This window comes from Culex quinquefasciatus, chromosome 1 (genome assembly GCF_015732765.1).
Source record: "Culex quinquefasciatus strain JHB chromosome 1, VPISU_Cqui_1.0_pri_paternal, whole genome shotgun sequence".
NCBI lineage: Eukaryota > Metazoa > Arthropoda > Insecta > Diptera > Culicidae > Culex > Culex quinquefasciatus.
Window position 1 is genome coordinate 27,894,985 of NC_051861.1, and position 24,116 is coordinate 27,919,100.

The window sequence follows — 24,116 nt, forward strand, 5'->3', positions numbered from 1 at the left end:
TATCTGTTGGCCAACCCAGAGAAAACAGGCAAAAAGTGATCTTCTCATACAATGTCGTACTTATCACGCCAGGAAGTCAGCCGAGATCCCGGGATCTCGCTGGGATGAAGCTGTTGGTGGTACAAATAACGAAGCCCATGTTTTTGCCACCTTGGAAACGTAAATATTTGGGACGAGGGATTTGGTAGCATTCTCCTGGGTTTAGCTTCTAACTTTTGGGGAAGTCATTCCGAGAAAAGGGGGCAGACCAACCGCATAGATTTTGGAACAAATGTGTAAGAGATTGTCTTACTTTAAATTTTAAACATCGATTTTTTTCTAAATGTTGCTCAAAAATTTCACATGCAAAACCAACCCCCGAATAACCCCATTCCCAAAGTGGCCGTCAATTTCGCGTGCCGTGTGGCACCGGCGACCACTGACCACTTCCCATGGGGCACAATGATGTCGTCGTCGTTGTGTCGTGTTTAACCAGTCAATTAGTGTGTTGTTCACCGCGGTCCTCAAATGGTGGCCGAAACGAGAACGCGTAATTTCCCACGAAAATGACACCACAACGTCTCGCAGACAGACCAGTGTCGGGCATCAATCGGTAAGTGAACAAATATACTGAATATATTTGCCGCCAAAGTGATGACGACGTGTTTGTTTGTACACACACACAATTCAATAATGATGCCCATAATGAAGGTGCTAATTAGGACGGGGGAGCAGGACAATCGACGGGATTCTGTCCGGTAACCGGCTGGAAATGTGCAGAGGTTTTGAATTGTGGTTAGGGCAAATTTAAACACAACCTGAGGGAAAAAAGACTCCAAGTTCTAAGTGAATGAACTGAGAGCCTTTCACTCGCGGGTTCTCTTGCAAAACAGCTTACCCATAACAAAAGAAGAAAAGTGCCACCAAGTGGAATTAAACCCAAAACCTTCGACTAAGCAAAACAGCCCCACGTTTCTTCCTCCCCTGTCGATTCAGAAATGTGTTGTTGTCAATCCAATTCAACGAATCATCTTTGCGGTAAACTTTACGCAGTTGGCCTGGCCGCTTTATTGCATTGGGGCACTGCAATTGTTAATAATGACAAGAGGATGCTAGGCGTTAATCAACCTAAGGCATTTTCCAGGATGCCCTCGAAAGACTGGCTGCGCTAGGGTTAGATTAGATTAGAATAGAAACCTTCGACTAAGCAAAACAGTGGCTTTAAAGTGTTGGTCAAAACGTCCCGATAAAAACACAAGAATCGTGATCTGATACCTAACACTCTGTGGATATAACCTGTTTCAATGAACGAATTTGAAAAAAAAATTGTTGATGTGCGTCCCTTATTGTTTGACGGTACGTTCGTTTAAAGAGCCAGTGCTGCACTGAGTGCCGCACTAGTCGGTACCAGTTTTGGTTCAATCGAACGTCATTTGTCAGTGTGCGTGGAACTCGCATGCATCTGAAAAAATATCGAGTGCGGCAGTCCCAAGATGGCGGCGAAACTCGTGCAGAACTGGCACGAGTTTCTGCAAAGAAACACTTTGACAGCTCTGAGTGCGGCACGCAGTGCGGAACTAGCCCTCAAATGAACGTACCATTAGATGAATGTTTCTGCTCATTTCTAGGCGTCCGAAGGTTTTGTGTGGTGAGTCACTCAGAACCTCTTGTACGCAAATGGACCGACGTTTTACTGCCCCATCCGATAGAAGGCGTGGTCAGGCAAATCTCGTCACGAAAAATGCTACCGGGTCCGTCTGGGATTGAACCCAGGCCTTACTGGGGTGAGAAGCTACCACGCTAGCCACCGGACCTGGTTAATCAAATGTTAAATTATACTTTGTAATAGGTGAGCAATTCTCTGCGAAATCGGTCTTTTTCTTCAATTTTAATTTTTGTTTTTTTTAATCCGGCTGAAACTTTTTTGGTGCCTTCGGTATTAAATGTACAAAGAAGCCATTTTGCATCATTAGTTTGTCCATATAATTTTCCATACAAATTGATCAGTAGTGCGGTGCCTGTGTGGACGCGCAGTCCTGTTTTTTCGTGTTATTTTCCGTCTCTTTTGTGTCGCTGTTCGAGTGCATGGGGTGATTGGATTTCTTCTTCTTCTTATTTCATTTTTTTTAGTTCGCGCGTTCGTTGGCCGATGAATTTAATTTTTGTTCTCTTTATATTGTTTTCGATAGAAACGATCCGATTTTTGTTTTTTGAGACAAGCAAGTCGTATTGCTGGATTAAGTCCTTTCCATATCATCGAGGATCGGAAGGCACGTCGACGAATATGTTTTAAGGCTTATGATATAAAATAATTTTAATGAATTAAGCCCTTCCTACATCACCGTTGATCGGAAGGCACGCCGACGGAGAATTTCTGGAGAATTGCGGTCGAATTAATACTTTATTTAAATCCCTAGATAGGTATATTTCCGCAGCCGGCTACCTAAGATTTTTAAAATTTCAACCGCTACACAAATTGCTTATGGTCGCATCACCTACCACAGTGAATCCTGACCTCATACCCATCTTACTTACCCCTCAAAACTCAAGTGATACTTTGTCGGAGACGCAGCCGATTTAGCGGTCCCATCACTCAAGTATCAGCTAACATTCCCATCCACTTCCCCGTGTCTTACCTCTGGTCGTGGCCGGCGTCGGTATTGATCAGAACGATAGGGACCTTTGAAAATTACGAAGGGGTGATGATTGGTTCCTACTTTTCATCTGTGGTCCACGGAGCAATTTTTGGAGGTTCTGGTCAATAACGAAGTAGCAGCTACGGGTAAACACCAATGCTATGCTATGCTATGCTATGCTATAATTTTCCATACAAATTTGACAGCTGTCCATTAGGGTGCCCAGAATATGGGATTTTTTTTCAAAACCTTGCTCCACAAGCTGAATATTTTTCCTTGACCTATTTTAGGACTCTGTGCCAAATATGAGCAACATCGGTCATCATTTACCCATTGATACTCGGAGGTGAAGTTTGTATGGGAAAAATCGAAAAAATGTATGGAAAACCCAAGTTTCTTACGGTTTGGTCTGCACGGTGCGCTTTTTCCAGGCAAATATTCTCAAAAGTGAAATTCTTATTGGAAATTTAATGCTCTACAATTTTGTAAAACATTCCAAAGCTGTAAAACTCGATCCTGAAAAGTTATTAGCGATTTAAAAAAGTCATTTTTGTATGAAAAACATTTTTTTCACCAACTTTAGGCTCGGGTATCAATGGGTTAATCCCAACCAATTTCGCTCAAAATTTACACATATGCTTAAATTCTATTGTTCAATTCAATTCAATTCAATTTATTTTGTCAGTAAATAATCAATTTACAATTCCGTATTTCTTATAACCTAATAGAGTTTTGGAGTTCCTTTCAACTATGGTTTACACTATAATTCATTTTGATGTAATTGGATATTCTAACAATGGATTTGGCAAGAGAAGGAAAAATTAAAAAAAACCTTCTAGATTTGCTAAGGAAAAGGATAGAAATAGAAAAGCTTAAAACTAAATCACAGTATGTTTTGTCTGTTGACGTCGAAAAACTTCGCTGCACAAGGCAGCTTATCCGTTGTAGATGTACTTCATCATAAGCTCACTGAGAGCTTGGAATTGTTCTGCCTTGTTTCGGCAGGCACGAAAGCGCGTGAGCATCTCTCCAGCAAGGGCGAAAAACTCAGGAAGCGTGAAGAGATCATCACCGGTAACATCAGCTTGTCCCGGGGGAGAACCGCCCCCAGAAGCGGCTACTCTAGCGTACGAACCTCCCCAACCGGGAGGGAACGCTGGTTTGGTCGATGGACCCGCTCCTCCGCCAGCTGCTGCAGCGGTCAAGCTCGAAGTCTTCGGAGGTTGGCGGGACGCTGGCGCTTTCTTCTTCTTGTCCTGCTCCTCGATGTACTTTTTCCGCGCGGCACAGCCACGGAAATTCGCCGTGTGGTTTCCACCACAATTGGCGCACTTGACACGTGCTTTGTGCTGCTGGGCGTTTTCCCAGTTGGTCTTTCCGCGGAAGACTGCACCTTTCGGTGAAGTGGGTCTCACCGCACTTTACACACCGGGGTGGGAGATTGCAGTTTCTTGAGCCGTGTCCGAATTTCTGACAGCGGTGGCATTGGGCTGCGTCGGCCGGATTCTTCGTGTAGAATCGCCACGTCACAAAGAAGCCGTCCAGTGCTTTGATCCGCCGTAGGTCCTGGATTTTGACGGACCCGCGATCGAAGTACAGGAGGTACAAGGTGTACGTACCTGTCACCGTAGTCGATTTTGAGAGCACCTTTATCTCTCGAGGCTTAACCTTGACGCCCGTCAGGTGTTCTTCCAGGTCGGAGATCGGGCGGTCCGGATATCCCTGAAGGACGATCTTCACTGGGACCTTCTCTGAAGGATCAAATGTGAAGAATTTGAAGTTTCGCAACTTCAACTTCTTCACCACCAAGTCGAAATGCAGCTTTTTGTGGGTAATCACTTGCACAGAAGTTTTGCTAATTTTGAGACAATATTGGAGTCCCTCAAGCAACTCGTCAACATCGTCAGCCAACGTATCCAAAACAAAATTGGAGGTGGTCGTCGTTCCTTCGGAGAGTTACACTTTTTCTGCTGCTTGCTTGCGCGCAAGTTCATCATCGTCATCGTCGTCGCCAGCACTGCTGCTGTCACTGTCGGTGTTGTTTTCATCTCCACTCAGCATCTCAAATTCGTTGCTGGTGGGAACGTTGGAAGTGGTTGTCGTCGTAGTGCTGGTGGACTGCTGCTGCTGCTGCTGGCCGGAAGTGCTTCCGGATGCCCGGGTCGATTGTCTCGTCCGTACCGGGGACTCACGTGGACGGTATGACACGTGTAAAAATGAAGGATCGGTGACGTCACCGGGCACGCTCCCGTGCGCGATGGCGGTCGATGCGGCATTGGTGTGTTTACCTTTCTGCACTCTGCCGGTAGATGAACTTCGCGGGTTTTCGAGGCCGCACTCGAACTGCCTCGGCCACGGCTGGCCCTTGGCATGCTGGAGGAGCAAACTCGCGGGTAATCACGGTAAATTACGGCGAAAAAATCGAAAAGTCTGAAGAGCTCCGAACACTTGACTGTTGCTGGCTGGTGTTGCCAGTCCCGATCCACATATGCTTAAAACAACCCAAAAAACCGTTTTCCGCTTGTGGAGCAGGGGGTCATTTTTTCTGGGCACCCTACTGTCCATACAAAAATTATGTATGAAAATTCAAAAATCTGCATCTTTTGAAGGCATTTTATGTTCGATTTGGTGTCTTCGGCAAAGTTGTAGGTATGGATACGGACTACACTGGAAAAAAATGATACACGGTAAAAAACATTTGGTGATTTTTTTATTTAACTTTTTATCACTAAAATTGGATTTGCAAAAAAACACTATTTTTATTTTTATTTTTTTTTGATATGTTTTAGGGGACGTAAAATGCCAACTTTTCAGAAATTTCAAGGTTGTGCAAAAAATCTTTGACCGAGTAATGAATTTTTTAATCAATACTGATTTTCTTTAAAAAATCGAAATATTGGTCGCAAAAATGGTCAACTTCATTTTTCGATGTCAAATCAAATTTGCAATCAAAAAGTACTCCAGTGAAATTTTGATAAAGTGCATCGTTTTCAAGTTAAAGCCAGTTGTAAGTAACTTTTTTGAAAATAGTCGCAGTTTTTCATTATTTGACATAAGTGCACATGTTTGCCCACTTTTGAAAAAAATATTTTTGAAGAGCTGAGAAAATTCTTTTAATTTTGCGATTTCGAACTTTGTTGATACGACCCTTAGTTGCTGAGATGTTGCCATGCAAAGGTTTAAAAACATGTAAATTAATGTTTTCCAAATATCACTCAAACGACCCACTATTTTCTAACGTCGATATCTCAGCAACTAATCGTCCGATTTACAATGTTAAAATATGAAACATTTGTGAAATTTTCCGATCTTTTCCAAAACAATATTTTCAATTCTTTTTTATCAATCCCCCCTTTAAAATGTTAGTCTTGGTTTAAAAATTTTGAAATATTTTTTTTCGATAAGATCGGAAAATTTCACGAATGTTTCATATTTAAACATTGAAAATCGGACCATTAGTTGCTGAGATATCGACGTTAGAAAATGGTGGGTTGTTTGGGTGAGACTTAGAAAACATCAATTTCCCTGCTTTTTAAACCTTTGCATGGCAATATCTCAGCAACTGTAGGTCGTATCAACAAAGTTCAAAAAAGCGAAATAAAGAGAATTTTCTCAGCTTTTCTTTCAAAAGTGGGCAAACATGTGCACTTATTTAAAAAAAATGGAAAACTGCGACTAGCATAGCAAAGCATAGCATAGCATAGCATAGCATAACGGGTCTGCACCACGCTGTAGGGGGTGCCACAATGGTCAATTCAATATTCTTAGACAATTTGATTGCTGCCCGGTACATCCAAAAATATCTAAGTAACGTAAATTTTCACACTGTGCTCCAAGGCTACGCCCATACAGTCCCGTGAGGGTTTGGGAGGGGATTTTTTGTTGTTCACTAGTGGCAAAAGTGCAGGGAACCCATGCGACTTTTAAAAGTGAACGGAATATTTTTGGGAGGTTTGGAATGGGGGTTAGGCGAATTTCATCGGGCCGATGAAAATGGTTTAATGCGTAATGTATTGAATGATTTGGAAGTTTGTACGTGTAAATGTGAGTCTTTAGTGTATTATATAATAAGCATGTAGTTTTGTAAAAATAATAAATGAAACAAATATAGTACATGTAATAAATATAATAAATAAGGTCAAAGATTTTTTGCACAACCTAGAAAATTTCTGAAAAGTTGACATTTTATGTCCCCTAAAACATATAAAAAAAAATATATATATAATTTTTTTTTTAAATCAAGTTTTAGTGTCAAAAAGTTAAATAAAGAATCACCAATTTTTTTTAACCGTGTATCATTTTTTTCAGTGTAGTCCTTATCCATACCTACAACTTTGCCGAAGACACCAAATCGATCAAAAAATTCCTTCAAAAGATACAGATTTTTGAATTTTCACATATCATTTTTGTATGGACAGCTGCCAAATTTGTATGGGAAATTATGTGGACAAACTAATGATGCAAAATGGCTTCTTTGGGCATACAGAAGGCACCAATAAAGTTTCAGCCGGATTAAAAAATACAGAAAAAATCGAATGATCGAAATCTCAGAGAATTGCTCATATTCAAAGTTCAATTACAGTTGACAAATTTCAAGGAGACCGGTCGGGAATCGAACCCTGAACCTTCCGCTTGTGAGGCGGGAGCCGTAGCCATTAAGCCACGGACCGGTCTCTAAACATAAACGATACCTTAATCACTAAAAACTATATTTGTAGCTAATCCAGAACCAATGTTTAAATCATTTCAGTATTAATGATTAAATTATGTATACTACACTGAACTATTTGTTATCTTCCTATTGAATTATAGTTCTATCACAAAATCATTATTTAAACCTTTGATGAAATATTGTGAGCAAAACAACACTTCAAAATATAAAGCAATTACAAAACCAGGCTGAAGGATAAAAACATGCTCAAAAATCAAATGTTAAACTCATTCTTCAACATGTGTCCAAATTACCCCTCAAAAGGTGTTCATAATACCCCACAAGGTATGTCCAAATTACCCCACAAGGCATGTCCAAATTACCCCATAAGGGTGTTCATATTACCCTCACACAGAAATGTGGGTGTAATTTGGACATCTTTTAATTTTTGCGATAAAAATGGGTTTTTCATCAAAATGTATCGAAATAAATGAAATTTTTCCATCAAATATGGTCTCTATTATCCTCTAGTGTCATCCACATTCCTTTAAAATATCCATACAGCCCGTGACAGAGCAATTTCCTTAGGGTGTCCAAATTACCCCACACTCCCCTACATTTTTGCGATTTTCCTCATATAAACTTCAACGATGAAAAGCGACCCCTTAGCCTTAACCTATTTGGCTCAAAATTGGCACAGTTACTTGTTTTTGCCTAAAGAATCGATCCAGGGGTATCTCTTGCGATTTTCCGAAATTTTCAATTTTTCTTGTCACCCTATTGTATAGCCTCTGGAAGAAACGCAAACAGGGACAATTAGGTTTCTCTACATCAACAAAATAGCGTTAAATTTTTAATTTTGAAATTCTCATTTTTGACTGTGTTTTAGATCAGGGGTGCCCAACCTTTTGGCCCTGTGGGCCAGATCTGATTTTGCTGAAACGGTGGCGGGCCGGAACTCATATTTAATAAACGTTGAAGAAATAAACACATTTTTGATGATTGGGTTCTTTTAAAGTACAAATAAAATAAATAGTGTTGTAAATAAGATTCATATACCTCGATTTATTTTCAGTTTTGTTTGTTTAAAATTTAATACTTTTTGTTTTTGACGATTGCAATTAAATACCTGGATATATGTTTTATGTAAAAAATCATTCAAATTTCAATGGTCGTTGCTTGCAGTTTTTTTTGCTTTAATTTTTTCAAAACTACAACATAAAAAGATCAATGAGACATGATAAAATTTATTCAATAGAAATTGGGATTCAAATATCCTTAACAAAAAAAAAAAACAATATTTGCTTTGTTGTGCAACTTTATTCAAATATTTTAAAACACCCACAAAATTTAAAAAGTGAAAAAAATATATACTAAATCATTTAAAATTCGTTATTCTTCGAAATTCAAAGTTAATGAAACATATATTTTTGCTCCCTGATTTCTTGACTCATTTTGAGACATTTCTTAATATTAAAAAAAAATTGAAGCGATCTTTTTTCAGTATGAATAGTTTGCTTTTTTAAGCTTTCGCTTTCGGACACATGATCTTCGTCCTTAAGAAATTCTCGGCAAAAGTACTTGGTCAAGAGCTGCGGCATTTCAATTTTTGGCCACATGATCTTCGGCCCTTTGGAGATATTTTCAGGAAAACTTAATTGTTATAACAAAATATTTCGATGAAAACCAACTTGGTAACAAGATCCCAATCCCACTGAATAGAGCCATCAAAGAAGAGCTAAATTAAAATTAATGACTGATATCCCCGTAAAGATAGCCCGATTAGCTCCCTTGTGCTCGCACAATTCCTCGGTATTTGCGCGCCGAAAAACTGAATTATGACCGTGAAGGCGCAATAAAATCCATCTTTCTCTATAGAAGCACGTAGATTTGAACCATTCAAATGAGCGCGATAACTTCTGCCAGCGATTACGGGGAGGACCCCAAAGCTTAAAACCGTGGAAAGTACCAAACGATTATGATTCCTTCTTTTGTAAGTAACCAGATAAACTCGGATGGATTCACAATCTCGTTCGCCGAGCGAAAGCGACAGAGATTTGTACCATCCAACTAGGGGTGGTACACAGTAGACCATTAAAATGTAAAGCTGAGTCTCACCCCTGAAGAAAGGCAACAACAAAAAAGCAGTGGAAACGTACCTCGGTAGTTCTGCACACACTTTTATTTTCCATCGTTATCAGCAGATTTCAATCGTAATCCGCTTCTAACGAGGTGTTTTGTTTGCTCAAAACAACCAGCGAGTGAGCCAGTGAGCGCCCTCGCGAGAGCTAAATCGCTCATCAGAGGGAAGATCTTTCGTAACTGATAAAAGCGCGTTGGCTGGCTGGGATGATGATGATGGTGGCGCCCTCATGGCTTGCTGCGAGTGCCCACGCGGGTTGGAGGGAGATGTAAGCTTAAAAAAGATTAATTAATCCAATACAGCAATTACTGAATTTTTGCGATTTTTATTTCCTAGCGATCGGAATCGGGAACTCGTACTATGATGAGCGAACTGACAGATGGACCGGATCAAGATAGCTCGCGTAAGCAGGCGCTGCTGTAGGTCTTCCTGATGAGTTCCACGCGCTCGGAAATGAGTGTTCTTAAGATATGAGGGTGATAGTTTCCGCGTTCAACTATCTTTCTAATTGGCGATATGATGGTTCTCTGATTGTTGCCTGGTGTGCAAATTCCCGGTGTCAGCGTTAATTGGATGATGCTCAGGGTTATCAATGAGACAGCGTAATTGATGACAAACTGGACAGGAAGTCGGGTTGGATACTTCCTCCCGCGCGTAGATTGAGGCACAGCAAATGCAGATGAGACTTTCAGGTAAAGGTCATAGGGTTGAAGATTTGATGATGCGGACAATCGGCAAATTAGAAAGATGATTAACTCGTGCTGATATGATATTTTGTACCTGGTGACTGGTGTATTAGTAGTTAAGGCAGGAGAAACGGAAACAAACGTTCATGGAATTACGAATTTAAGATACGTTTTAATACAAATCAAAAATATTAATGATTTCTTTCACCCTCGGTGGTGGGTCACTTTTTCGTTTGTCACTTTTTTAGTTTGTACCCTGTTGGTTGGTCCAAGTCAACCTAAAAGTGACGAACTGTCACTTTCTACAGAGCGCTCACGCATACTATCAAAACAAACGTTTGGTAGTGTGTGTGAACTCCGTGTAAAAGGGGTGTCAAACTAAAAAGTGACCCCGTTCGTTTGACAACAGTTGGTGTCAAACCATCGGGGTTTGAGTGTACACAAGATCAACAATTCTGGAGTTTTTTTTAAAAGGTCCAATAAACCAAATTTTCAGTTTTTGCTTTTAAGGTGTTTTTTAATACTTCTGACTTAAGGCGGTTTCAGAAACACTCAAAAAGCAAAAACTGGAAATTTGGTTTATTGGACCTTTTAAAAAAACTCCAGAATTGTTTCAACTAGAGAACCTGGAGTTTATTAGAGAACGGACATCTCAAAACAAAAGTACCAATCGAAGCACGAGAACTGTCAAACGGTAGTACCAATCGAACAAAATCCATTGTCTTGTGCTCGATTGTTACTTCCGTTGGACAGTTCTCGTGCTTCGATTGGTACTTTTGGTTAATGATGTCCGTTCTCTAATAAACTCCAGGTTCTCTAGTTTCAACGCATATCACACTTGTGGCGTTTTCAATTCTGATCTCGCCAAAAAATTTACGATTTCATAATGTGATAAGTATTGTGTCAAACTGTCAGTCAAATGCACAAATTTTCGAAAGTATATTAAAAAGCTATTTCTTCTGTAGAAGACTCAATCCATCATATTCTTCCTTACACCTAACCTCAATCAATCGATCAATCTTTCAAAAATCGCAGCGTGTGCAGAACGTCAAGTTTCTTTAAACTGCCACATTTTGCGCCATGTTCTTTTCAACTCCTCAACCGATCCTTTCCAGAAAAATGCGATGCGTGTGTCAAATGCTTGATTCTCCCCGGGGCCATTCTCTGCCTCAAGTGGTCCTCATTAGAACCGTATTTACAAGACACGGACACTTCGTCCTTGCAAAAGGTAAGAATCGACTCTCAAGGTGTCGTCACAGTTTGACGTCCCAGTATTTATCTCTTTTTTTTCTCTCTTGGTTGCCTTTTTTTGGCATAACGAATCCAAGCAGTCCTCTCTCGATAGCCTGGCAGCTGGCCTTTGATTTTATGATCGTTCCTGCTAGAAGTGAGCAAGAAGAAAAAGATTGTCATTTGTTTGTTGTTAATTTCTCGGGAAACGTCAACGGATCGCCGGAAAGTGCCGTTAATTGGCTTGGCAACCCTGATATCGGGATTCTTATTCTTCGGCTTGCCGGAGTTGGGTTGTCCGCTTTGTTACCTAACCAATAAAAAGGACCTTTTGCCAGACCGCAAAATGCAAAGGTGCAGCTCCTGTCGAAGTCATAAAATCAAATTTATATAAGTTGAAATTTATGAGGTTCTTTCTTTCTTGTTTGTTACTTTTTTATTTGCTTGAAACGTACTTTTATAGCAGATTAATAACCTCTAATTATTGTAAGCAATTGAAAAAAAACGTATTGTAAGCCATTGAAAAAAAACGTGTTTTTTGATCCAAATAGCAAAAATTCAAATTTCTAAAACCAATCGATCATCGCAGATGGTGTTGCAAATCCCCGCAGGAATAGCAACGAGTAAGTTGTCACTTTTGAGCTCATAATTCACATGTGTCATATATCAATAATTATCTCCTCATCTTGATGTCATTTGTTTGAGAGTGTACGTGGTACGGGTGAGCCAAATGAGGGTCCAAAAGTGATCGATCACACTTTTTGTGGTTTGACGTGAGGGTTGCACGGGATATTCCTGGAGATTTTTCACACGAAAATCTGCATCTCTAATCCGGACTTCAGGTTGGTGGTCGTCTGTCAGAATGGCAAGGTTTTCAACACTAAGGTAGGTTACTGCAGGTGCTCCAGATTCCGGGTAAAATCAGAGTAAGTACATCAATCAGTCATTTCAGTCAAACTGTCAACTGTCAAAATGTGATTATTTTGAACATCATTTTTGATTCACCAGTTTTCAAAATTCTCAAACGGAAATACCATGAGAAACATTTCAGAAAACCATTAATAATAATTATCTTATCACAGTTACGAGGTGGTGCGGAAAATGTAGAATCGTTCAAACCCACGCAGCAAGCTGCGATCAATTAGAGCATAATTTTTCAAAATTTCCTTGGCATTTCCGCCTTCTACGATGACGTTTTGGAATGCCGATGGAAAATATTTAAATTAACAGGTTTTCAATTACATCCAATCGCAAACAGTAATAATGGCGTGATTAGCGTTGTGCTTCAAATTTTTCCCTCGAAAGTATGGGAAGAAAGTCACAGCTTTTAGAGGCGTATCGTGGGTGGTCTTTCGGAGAAGGGGTTTGAAATAAAACAATTATCGTCATAGTTCTCGCTTTTAACGGCCAGCTGAATCCGGAGCCGGGGTTTGGTTAGCAGCAGGTGCTAAATGCACCATAATATTGTAATAGAATGCACAACAATATAATTATTCTGCCGGGAAGGTGCTAACGCGCTGATTCTACAGCGATTCTTCGGGAAAGGAATGTTGCACGTCGTGGAAGGATTGGAGTGGCAAACGGAGCAGGCTCTGGCTTTCAAGTGCGGACTGCATGGAGAAGGCTTGCTGAAAAGTTTTTGTTGAATCATTTGTCTTTTTGAAGTAAATGAGTTTTCATTCTATGCATCTGTCATACTGTCAATTTTTCATAATGTCAATCTGTCACACTGTCAATCTGTCATACTGTCGATCTGCCAATCTGTCAAACTAGAGCTAGTTTCACCATATTAATCTGTTACCTAAGCATAACTCGTTTTACAAGTCTGTTGCAATACGAACAACTAAAGCCTGTAATTAGGCATATCCTAACTCTAACAATCAAAAATCTGTTTCCTCTTTTGCAGTGCTCAACTAATGACCACCAATTTCCCCGGAACATCATTTCGGCACGCCATCTGATCCTCGGACCATCGTCCGAGCCCACGTGGTCCTGGCTGCGGTTTCTTCCCTCGGGCTAATAAATCATCCCCTAATTCGAAATGCAAAACAAATCCATCTTCTCCGGACACACCACAAAACCAGGCAGCTCCGTGCAAAACGGCTCCAATTACCACTAGAAAGGGCACGATGCGTGAAATTTTTAAGAAGGACCTTGCGCGTTTAGGGACCTCAGAATTAGCTGGCGCCAGAGGCGTGTCCCCACAGTCGGGCAGGATCATTTACGCCGACACATTTCGGAGTCAAATTATCTCGTTAATTTTGCCCTCCACTCTGTTGCGCGTTCCGTGTTCACTATGGTATAGATCATTTTTCTTGTTTTGATTTGGAGAAGCGTTTTTTTTTCTGAGCGACAGACGCAGTGCCGACGACTTGTTCTTGCTGCCATTAGCCAAGGTTGGTACAAGTGTTTATTTTCTTTTCGGCTTGGGACCCCTCTGTTCGGTGCGCCGGGTAGATTGTATGACGATGTCGCGTTTGAGTGGTGGCCGGGAAACAAATGTGACTTTAGTTACACATATCAAGTTGGGTTGGGACGGTAGGGTGGTTTTGAATTGGAAATCTTTTTTAAATTTCCAATTTTCAAAGTTCAACGTTCAACAATCTACATTCAACATTCAACAATCTACGTTCAACGTTCAACTCCAACATTCAACATTCAACGTTCAACATTCAACGTTCACCGTTCAACGATCATCGTTCAACGTCTAAAGTCCAACGTTCAATGTACAATAAACAATAAACAATGAACAATGAACAATGAACAATGAACAATGAACAATGAACAATGAACAATGAACAATGAACAATGAACAATGAACAATGAACAATGAACAATGAACAATGAACAATGAAAAATGAACAATGAACAATGAACAATGAACAATGAACAATGAACAATGAACAATGAACAATGAACAATGAACAATGAACAATGAACAATGAACAATGAACAATGAACAATGAACAATGAACAATGAACAATGAACAATGAACAATGAACAATGAACAATGAACAATGAACAATGAACAATGAACAATGAACAATGAACAATGAACAATGAACAATGAACAATGAACAATGAACAATGAACAATGAACAATGAACAATGAACAATGAACAATGAACAATGAACAATGAACAATGAACAATGAACAATGAACAATGAACAATGAACAATGAACAATGAACAATGAACAATGAACAATGAACAATGAACAATGAACAATGAACAATGAACAATGAACAATGAACAATGAACAATGAACAATGAACAATGAACAATGAACAATGAACAATGAACAATGAACAATGAACAATGAACAATGAACAATGAACAATGAACAATGAACAATGAACAATGAACAATGAACAATGAACAATGAACAATGAACAATCAACAATCAACAATGAACAATGAACAATATCCAATGTTGGTATCAAAATAAGTACAAAAATAATGTTACAAAAAATAAAAATAATTCTGTCGATCTATCAATATTGTCAAAATTATGCGCATGGTAAATCTGACAATTCAATCCAGTTCATCGCATGAACTCTGCTCGAACCACCCTACCGTTTCGTTGGTCGTCAGCTTCCAACGCTAGGTCCGTAGAATCCGTTCCAAGTGTCGGCACGTTTGACTTGAACCTTTCTTCTATGTACGCCAGAGAACAGAAAACGCGCCGTGTGGAAACTTATGGCCAGGCAAAGTACTTGTGCGTGCGTACGTGTGTGTGCCGTTGCGCGTGAACATGATCCGATGATTTATTTTGTGGTCAAAACATATGTTTGAAGTCGGTGGCTTAAGGCCAGGCATCTGGGCTCTCTCTCTCTCTGGCATTCAAATGTCGTGACGTTTTGTTACCGCGCCGCAAGAGGTCACTTTTGGGGGCACTTGAGAGGAATTTATCGTGGAACTGTTTGTAGAGTTGTTAGCAGCTTTGGTGCGGCTCACTTTCACCCGTTTGCAGTGTGAGCTATTAATTGCGACCGGGGTGAGTACGTTAAGCGTGCGATTTATGACAGTTTAAGCGATCAAAGCAACCTCGAGATGCCGACTTGGGTTGAGGATGCCGAATGCTGTGAATTATTTGAAATTGAGTGTAATTTGGGTTATAAGTTTTCAGCAAACTTGTATGACGTAACTTGGTTTAAACAAAGTCATCAGTTAGGATTCTTCGAACATGGATCTTAATCTATTACATACAAAAACAAAAAACTCATAAATTACCCATCTGTCTAGTGTTTGTCATAATTGTATCACCAAAGGCAGAAACAAGCAAAAAACATGAATTTCCTAGAAGGAACACTTGGTCCACTCTACGCTCCACTGGAAATCGAAGACAAATTTTAATTCGTTGGTTTCAACAGCGAGTAACAAAAAACACCAAAATTATGCCGATAAGAACGATGTTTTTTTTATTACGCAGCAAAAAGTGTTACTTTATGGTTCTCGGATGAGGTTAGGTTTGATAGTGTCACGCTTGAACAAAAAAAAAAGCCTGATGCAATACTAAATTTTGCACCCAAATTTAATTTCAAATCAACTCTTTCCTTTTTTACCGATTTGGAAATTCAGTCCTAATAATCAGATTAATTTTATCTTTTTCTTGGTTAAATTATTATTATTTGCATGTCAATTTTGAGTACTGTCATTCACATTAGGGTAGGATCCGCCCTCAGCAAGCAATGCGACCATTGCTCAAACATATTATAGGACGAATTTTTAAGCTTTTTGACAGAAATTTCTTTGAAAATCTACTTGCATTTGAGTGTAACATTTAGATTAAAAAGCAACAAAGAAAAACAACGAAAACTTTTGACAACTGACAGTTGCTGACAGTCCTCAATGAAAACCACACACTCATACCCACTCACAAACCCGCACCGAATCTTTCAGCGAGTTTGTACAACACAGTTCTTATCAATCTTCGCCATGTTTTTTTCCCTTGCCAGGCCTGGCCCCGCCATAAAATGAAACAATTTAGTAATGATCGCTGCTGGAAATTATCAACCAATTAAGAATTATCACGTTCGGAATGTAAACAAAACCCGATTTGATGACGACGACGACGAGCTAGGCCAAGCTGGGGCTGTTTATGGTCCGTGTCGTGGATGATTGCTCTAATCGGCACTGGCTGAGCTGACCCGACCCGGTCACATTCGCTCTGGGCCTTGTTTACATTTAATCCCCACTGATAAGGTGGGATGGGGGGCAGATGAGAGGGGGTTGCAGTGCCAAGTGATGAATTAAAATTTGTTCCACTATCAGGCGGTAATTATAAATAGTGATGATTTCATTCACTCGATTCCGAGTCCGTAACGGCTCATCTGAATGGAGCTGAGCTGGATGACGTATTGGTGTTTGTTTGAAGGGATTTGATGTTTGATTTTGCTGAGACAGTGTTGTTTTCAATGTCAAATGTGGTCGGAAATAGGTGCCAATTACTAAGTGAGAAATATAAGGCTACGACTGCTACTTTCTCTGAGGCAATGAGGCCCATTTGGGTGTAATGTCAAAATCAATTCAGCACAGCAATTTATCAGTTCCTTTTGGGGTCCTAAACAACTCCCTGAAGTTTGCGCGAATTCACGTTTCACGAATCCAGTTTAGTATAGCGTGGAACGTGAATATTTTATATACCAAAATAAAATGAACGGTTTTTTCCCACAGAAAACTGAATTGTTTTGCGTAAAGACTAAACCAATCGTTCCCAAGCTTTGATGAGTTGTTAAGGACCATAAAAAGAACAGAAAAGTTTCTGTGCTCACTAAATTTTTACAGAAGACATGGATTAACAAAAATAGCGCAATGGTTTTCGATAAAGAAAATTTGTTAAATTGCATCATTTCCAAAATATTGTCACTTAAAGTTTGATTTTAACAAGAAAATCCGTTTTTTTTTAATTTTTAAAAGTATCCATGAGTTTCCACGACAACGCAAAAATTTCAATAAATATAATACATTTTAGGCCTTTTATACTTCGTATTAATAGGCCGATTAAAAATTACCTAAAATTATGTCAATCTAACCTTACTTTTACATGCAAAATTCAATACCTCAGGAACTAAAATAAACCTTGCACAAAACTTTAAAACCAATGTAAAATTTAATTTCTCAAGAACACAGCTTCAGAGTTATCGCAGCTTGAACATGCCGAAACCTTGGGTCGGTGTCAAAAAGGAGAGGATGGTCTGATTTGGACGAAAATCGGGATTCTTGCTTGTTTTGATGGTATCATCAGCCCTTCCAGACTTGAGCTTGTTCAGAAACATTGATTTCAATTTTGGACTTTTGTTGTGCACGTATTAAAAGTGTTAAAATAATGTGAAAAAAGTGTGAAAAATTAACATATTGAACAAACAGTTAGTCAATTATATAGTTTTATTACACAATGACACAATTTGAAAATGTATGAATAGTTATAATCAGACTTTTAGAAAATTTCAAGGGGACCTCAATTTCAAAACACCAAATTTCGCAGAACGTGGAAAATTATGAAATAACTCTAAAAATCTTAAGTTTAAATCACAGAAACTACTGTTTTTGCTGCATTATATATTTTTCTTTAATGAACTAAAAAAAATCATCACACATCACACAAAAAAAAACTTTAAAAAAGTTTTCACATGGTGTATGGATGGGTTCTATTTATATTTTGAAAAAAAAAAATGTATGGCATGCGTATTATCATCATTTGTTAAACTGCTTTTTTTAACATTTGACTAAAGAAGCTAAAAAATTTTCGCTGATTTGCTTCTGTTTTATCAGTTTAGATTTAATTGAATTTCAAATCAAAACAAGATTCAACAATCTTGTCCAGCCAGTTAGTAAAATAATTCTAATGGATTCCATATCTCTTTTCAAAAACTAATTTTAAAATCAATAGGCAAAGATAATATAATTTTTGAAAAATCGAAATTTTTATTCAAAATGACAACAGAAAACAAAAAAGCTGGTATTTTTTACTTTCACGGGAAACATCCATCCAAATAATCGAATATCATTAAAATTAAACAGGACTCAGAAAAAATCTGAAATGTTCATAAAAGGCGATTTCTAACATTAAAACTCTTCATTTTATTTTGAATCAAGCAAAGCTTGATTCTTCTAATTTCTTTTGAAATTATACCTTTCATATAAAATAGAAATAAATTTTTAACTACAGCGAATGAAAACATTATTAAATTTAGTTAGTTTCTTAAAACACTGAAGAATCTGAACAATTCTTCAAATCAACGATGCCAAATTATTTTATAGGAAATCTGTATTTTCTTAAAAAATACATCTGCATTTTATCTGTATCATCTCGAATTCGGAGCCACAGAACATTTTATAAATTTTTGACAGCATATTTAAGCTTTTTAGTCATATTAAAGCATTCAATGACTTATTTGTTGAAATTGTTAAATTAAGTCATATTAAAAGAATCTGTATATACAGATTTTTGTTATTTTTGGGATCGAAAAATCTGTATAATACAGATTTTTCTGTATATCTGGCATGGCTTTTTCAACTAATTCATTTCAAGCTTTTCAATTGAAAACTAATAAAATTAACTTAAATAGTCTTTATGGTTGAAATATTTATTATTATGTTATTTGGCAAAAAAATGATTTGTGAAAATTGATAGATTTCAAGGATTTCACACCGTCTATGAAATCGTCGAAATTCTCTTAAAATATATAAGTAATTCAACAAGAAAGTAATCGCTTAATTCTACAGTATTTTTTTAGATTATTTTTATCCCTATTTGATTTTTATAAATAATTGGAGAAAATTCGTAACAGTTTCACACAAAGATTAAATTTCACGGGATTTCGCGGAAAAAGACAAGTTTCGTGGATTTCACGCTGTCCGCGAAATCGTGAAAATTCACTAACCCTAGTTATAATACTAACTAACTAATATACTGCCCATGTTCGCATAAATGTCCCATACTCAAAAACAGCAAGCAAAACAAAAACAAATTTGAAGTTTATCCCCCACATAAAGTTACGTGTTAAGTTTTCGCGAAAAAACTGGAAACATTGAAAAATATTTGCAACGACCTTATAAAAAAATATGTTCCTGTTTTTTTGGATAGATCAGACAAAGATTAACAAAAATAGCATCGATTTCAAAATTATTGCAGCAAAATTAAAAATAATAATATCCTTTTTATTATCGCGAAACGATAAAATTAACGTTGATTTTTTTACAATTGGACAAAACATGGTGAGATATGTATGTTTTCAGGTTAAAATATATAGTTACTGAGTGGTTTCACGTAATCTCAAAACTGGATTGACCAAATTAGCTCATATTTTTAGTGGGACCCATGTTCATCACGCTTCACAATTTCAAAAAGACCATTTCTAGAATTAGTTTTCAAAACAGCCTATGCAGATAGGACCTATTGACAATTTTCTCTAGATTTCTTCAAACTCGGTCCCTCCCGGAACGAAATTAATTGCAACTCTAACGCAAAACGAGTGCTCAAAAAAAAGGGACAAGATAAGAGGCCCTATTCGTTTCAAGTGCGAAATTGGAAAGTGATGCTCAGAGGCACACCTTCAAATTGCGGCTACTTTTTATTCCGACCTCAAAACAAAGCAACCCGGGGGTTAGTTTGTGATTGTGTTCAATTTTTATTGCTCCGGATTGCTAGCTAGAGACACACACCTTGAGGCAAGCCTACTGCGAGTGAGGGCGCGCACACAAGTTGCAAAGAAGGAGGTCACACCTCCCGGAGCGTTCTCAAGAGGTCCTTCGAGTGTCTTGTGCCTGCATTGTTTTGAGTAGTCCAATTTGCCCTTTTCTCCCTGGCAGGAGTTGTTTGGTGTCACCCGGGGGTTTCAATTCTTTGGAACTTTAAGGGTGTCGACGAAGTTTTTGTGTGTAATTTTGAAACTTTTTTTTACGTCGAATTCGAACCAGCTAATTAAACGCCCTTTTGGACTCCGAACAATACGGATTCGCCACGGGGTCACTTTTTGGCAAAAGGTGGCTGGTGTGGAATGTTTTCGTTTCGGTAATTTCCAGCTGCATTCAATGCCCGGACTTGCCGGTCCAGACTGCAATCAATTTACAATATAAACGTTCAGATTGGTTCCGTTTTATGGTGGCCGCTCGCCGGCTGGCCAGACCGGGGCCTCCCCGCACAGTGAGCTTCTTTAAAATCGTATTAATTTTATTTATTGACCTCAGAAGAGGCTTAAAATGTGTGGCCGCCGCCACCGCCGTTGGAGACTGTCAATAAATTATCGTTTATTAATTCTCGCTCGATTCCTGGCAACACACAAATCGAGCCGCCGATTGCCGCCTGATCTGGCTGGCCACCTTGCCCCGCTGGCCAGACAACTGTGGAGGTGCAATATCATTTGCCAAATTTAATGGGACCTTCAACTCACACCTCTGAGGGTCGGCTGGGCGGTGTCGGTTTGTGGTGGTTATAAATTTGACATAAATTTAATTTGCTGACATCGTTAAATAATTGGACTTTGAATAGCCCCCCCCCCCAGCTGGCAGGCAGTGTGGCCATGAGGAGGGCGGTGGCGGCAGCTATAAACCTTGAGGAATTTATGGTTCCATTGTGGCGCAATTAGCATTCGGCGGCTGATTGCGATTTCGTCACGGGTAATTTGTTCGAGCCCCCCCCTGGGATGAGGGTTGCACGTTATGGCGATGATCGTGGTTGAGATTAGAGCAATGAAGGATAAGCTGATTTCGAATCAAAGTTTTATGAACACTTCATGGTGCACCAGCGTTGAAAAAATCTTTCCCCGGAGTTCTGCTGAAAATGAGATTGAGAGAATGAACGACGCTCTCGTCTCATTTTCGGAACTTTGTCACTTTAAATAATTTTTTGAGATCTGTCTCTCTGGGTTATTCAACATATTTTATAGAGAAGAGAGAAACTCATGAAAAATCGTTCATTTGAATGAAATAAAAAAAAACAAATATTTTTTTCATTTTAATCAACTCATCATTTTAAAGCATTTTTATAGACAAGTTGAAGATGCAATGCCATTGATACTTACCTAAGTGAACTTTTGAAACATCTAGAAAAAAAAAAAAAATACTGAGGGCAAATATGGATTCAATAAGCATGACTACAATGAAACCCAAAAAAATCAATCTCAATCAACCCTCGAAATTTTTAAATACAATTTTCTTGATATTTCTTGATTTTGAAGAGGAATACCTCAAATTGAATCCTCTTTTTAACCTAAAATTGCTAATCTTGGATTATTCATTTCTGCTTTTCACCATTTAGATTTCAACATTTAACATATCAACCACTCTATTTAAATAACAGTTGACAGAGTAAAGTAGATAACCCTAATGTGCCATATGCATAAATTTTGGTATAAATTTTGATATAGCTCTAAAATAGAAGTTACAATCAAAAACAAACGCATTTTTTCGATTTTTCCCGTTGCACTTAATAAACATTTGGAAAAATCTTGTCTCTGGATATCGTTGAATTGGCGAACAGTATCATATTTTGAGCAACGGCACAACTTAATCATTTTTTTTTTTTCAAATCTAGTTTACAATCGCTAAGTACATTACAGACATTTCAATCTCACGCAACGCAACGTTTTAAATATTAGCCACTCATTTTTTGTGTAGAATACATTGCTTTTTAAGCTGTAAAACCCAGCATGACCATCTCTTTTTCGAGAAGGTCTGAAAATTCCCAACAAATTTGCTTCAAGGGGTAGTTTTTACCCCTAATTGTGATAAATTTATGGTAAATTGACTAAGGAGTACTTATAGAACTACAGTTTATTTTTTATGGTAAAAAACCGTATATTTTTTAGTCCGATTATAGCAGGAATGCTATTTTTCAGTGATTTTGAATCAATACTATCAAAAACAAAAGTTATCCGAAACGAAAAAACGAAACTATTGGCACTACGCCCCCCGGGGCATGGCCTTCCTCTAACGTGGGATTTCTGCTCCAGCGCCTCTGACGAGACAGGAGAAACCGGGACCGACGTTTTACTTCACCATCCGATAGAAGCTCAGTGGATAAGGCGGGAATCGAACCCGCGTCTCATAGCATCATCGGGATCGGCAGCCGAAGCCGCTACCCCTGCGCCACGAGACCCACATTTGTTGTGGCGTTGTGTTGCCAATGATGGTCCAAATAGCGACGGGAGGCCAGATTAAAAAAAAAAGATACTTACCAATGATGATCGAGCGTTGAAACGTCTAGTCGAGGAAATGCTGAAAAATAAGAAAATTAGATAAAAATTGCCAGAATTCTTGATTAGCAAGCACCAGAACATACCATCAACCGCCTTGTCGTGTTGCAGGAAACGAAATGAACGCCTCGTGTTTAAGTTCAAAATGGCGTCAGGTCGGTTTGGAGGAAAACCGATCACACACATTCGTGGAGTGATTTACACGTATATAGAGTAAAACGAGAAATGCGTCTTTGTGTATTGGTGAACGGTTGGCGGAATGCTTGTAAATTGAAATATTTCAAGCGAGCTTTCGGTCAGCACAACCAGTGAAAGAATTATTCTCTTGATAATTTCGACGTTCTCTAAAAAAAAAAACGGTGGAACTATTCTCTCGGGGCCGAATTTTGGGTGTAACAAAAAACTTTTTTTTTGCGAGAAAAAAGTGTTTACGGTGCTGTACATTGTTATTTCATAAAAGTTTAAAATATTTTCAAACGAGCCCAAACATGCCAATACGGTTATTAATGCAGAAAGACATTTTAGATTGTTCTCAATTGTTTAGACTTCTATTTCCATTCGAATTTTGAGGTTTTTTTGAAAAAAACGATACTTAATCCACCCTTAGGTGGTTGGCGCCTTCCTCACATTAAAAGGATGCTATCCAAAATGCAAAAAGTGCGTAAATAACACTTAAGTGCTTATAACTTTTGATAGGGTTTGCAGATCTTCAATGTTTTGGAGGCGTTGGAAAGCTCTTTTGAATACCTATCCAACGATAGGTCGCATGAGAGATCCGGACAATGTATTCATCAACATATCTGAGATCCGGCCTCCAAAAAGCGTATAAATAACACTCAAGTGCTTAAAACCAAGGGTACTGATTGCTCTAAAACGACTCATTCACTCGCGACCACAAATTGAAAGCGACAAAAAAAATTGCTCTGACCGTTTCCTACCGTTTGTCGCTTGCTTAGTTATAGAACACTCTCTCTTTGCTCTCCCTCTCACTTCAATCGGGTAGTACAGCGAATGGTTCAGAGAGACCGATTGCGTTATGTCGCTCAGTCGCTGAGTCGAAATAGTTTGCGATCGGCTTTGTTTTACTCAGTTATTAAACGGCTTAAAATCTCTGTTATCAAAAATGTTCAGCAATTTTGTGGATAACACGACATCAAAGAAACATTAACAAGCAATTTCCATCATGCCAAATACAAATTTACGGCAAACCGTGGTAGAGCAGGCCAAAAGATCGCCGAGCTGGTATGTTGTTAGATTCTCTCCTCTCTGAACGTGTTCGTGTGTGACTCGGGTCGACGGACGGAGTGGGCAAAGAAATTCACGAAGTTTTTTTTTTTTTTTTTTTTCATAAAATTATTTTTATTAGGTCCTTTTCGGTACTGGGACCTGGTTAGGACCGAGTCGACTTTTGTAATTACAAAAAACTTAATAATTACAGAGGATCTTGTTTGTAAATGTTAGTGGGAGGGGAGCCGATTACCCGCGGCCTACTCGGGGTTAGTAGGGAAGGGATTGATGTTAAAGACAAGGCGTGGGATGGGAAGGGGGATTGTGTAGGGGTCTTGGTTGGCTCTGCTGGCCTTTGCTTGTGT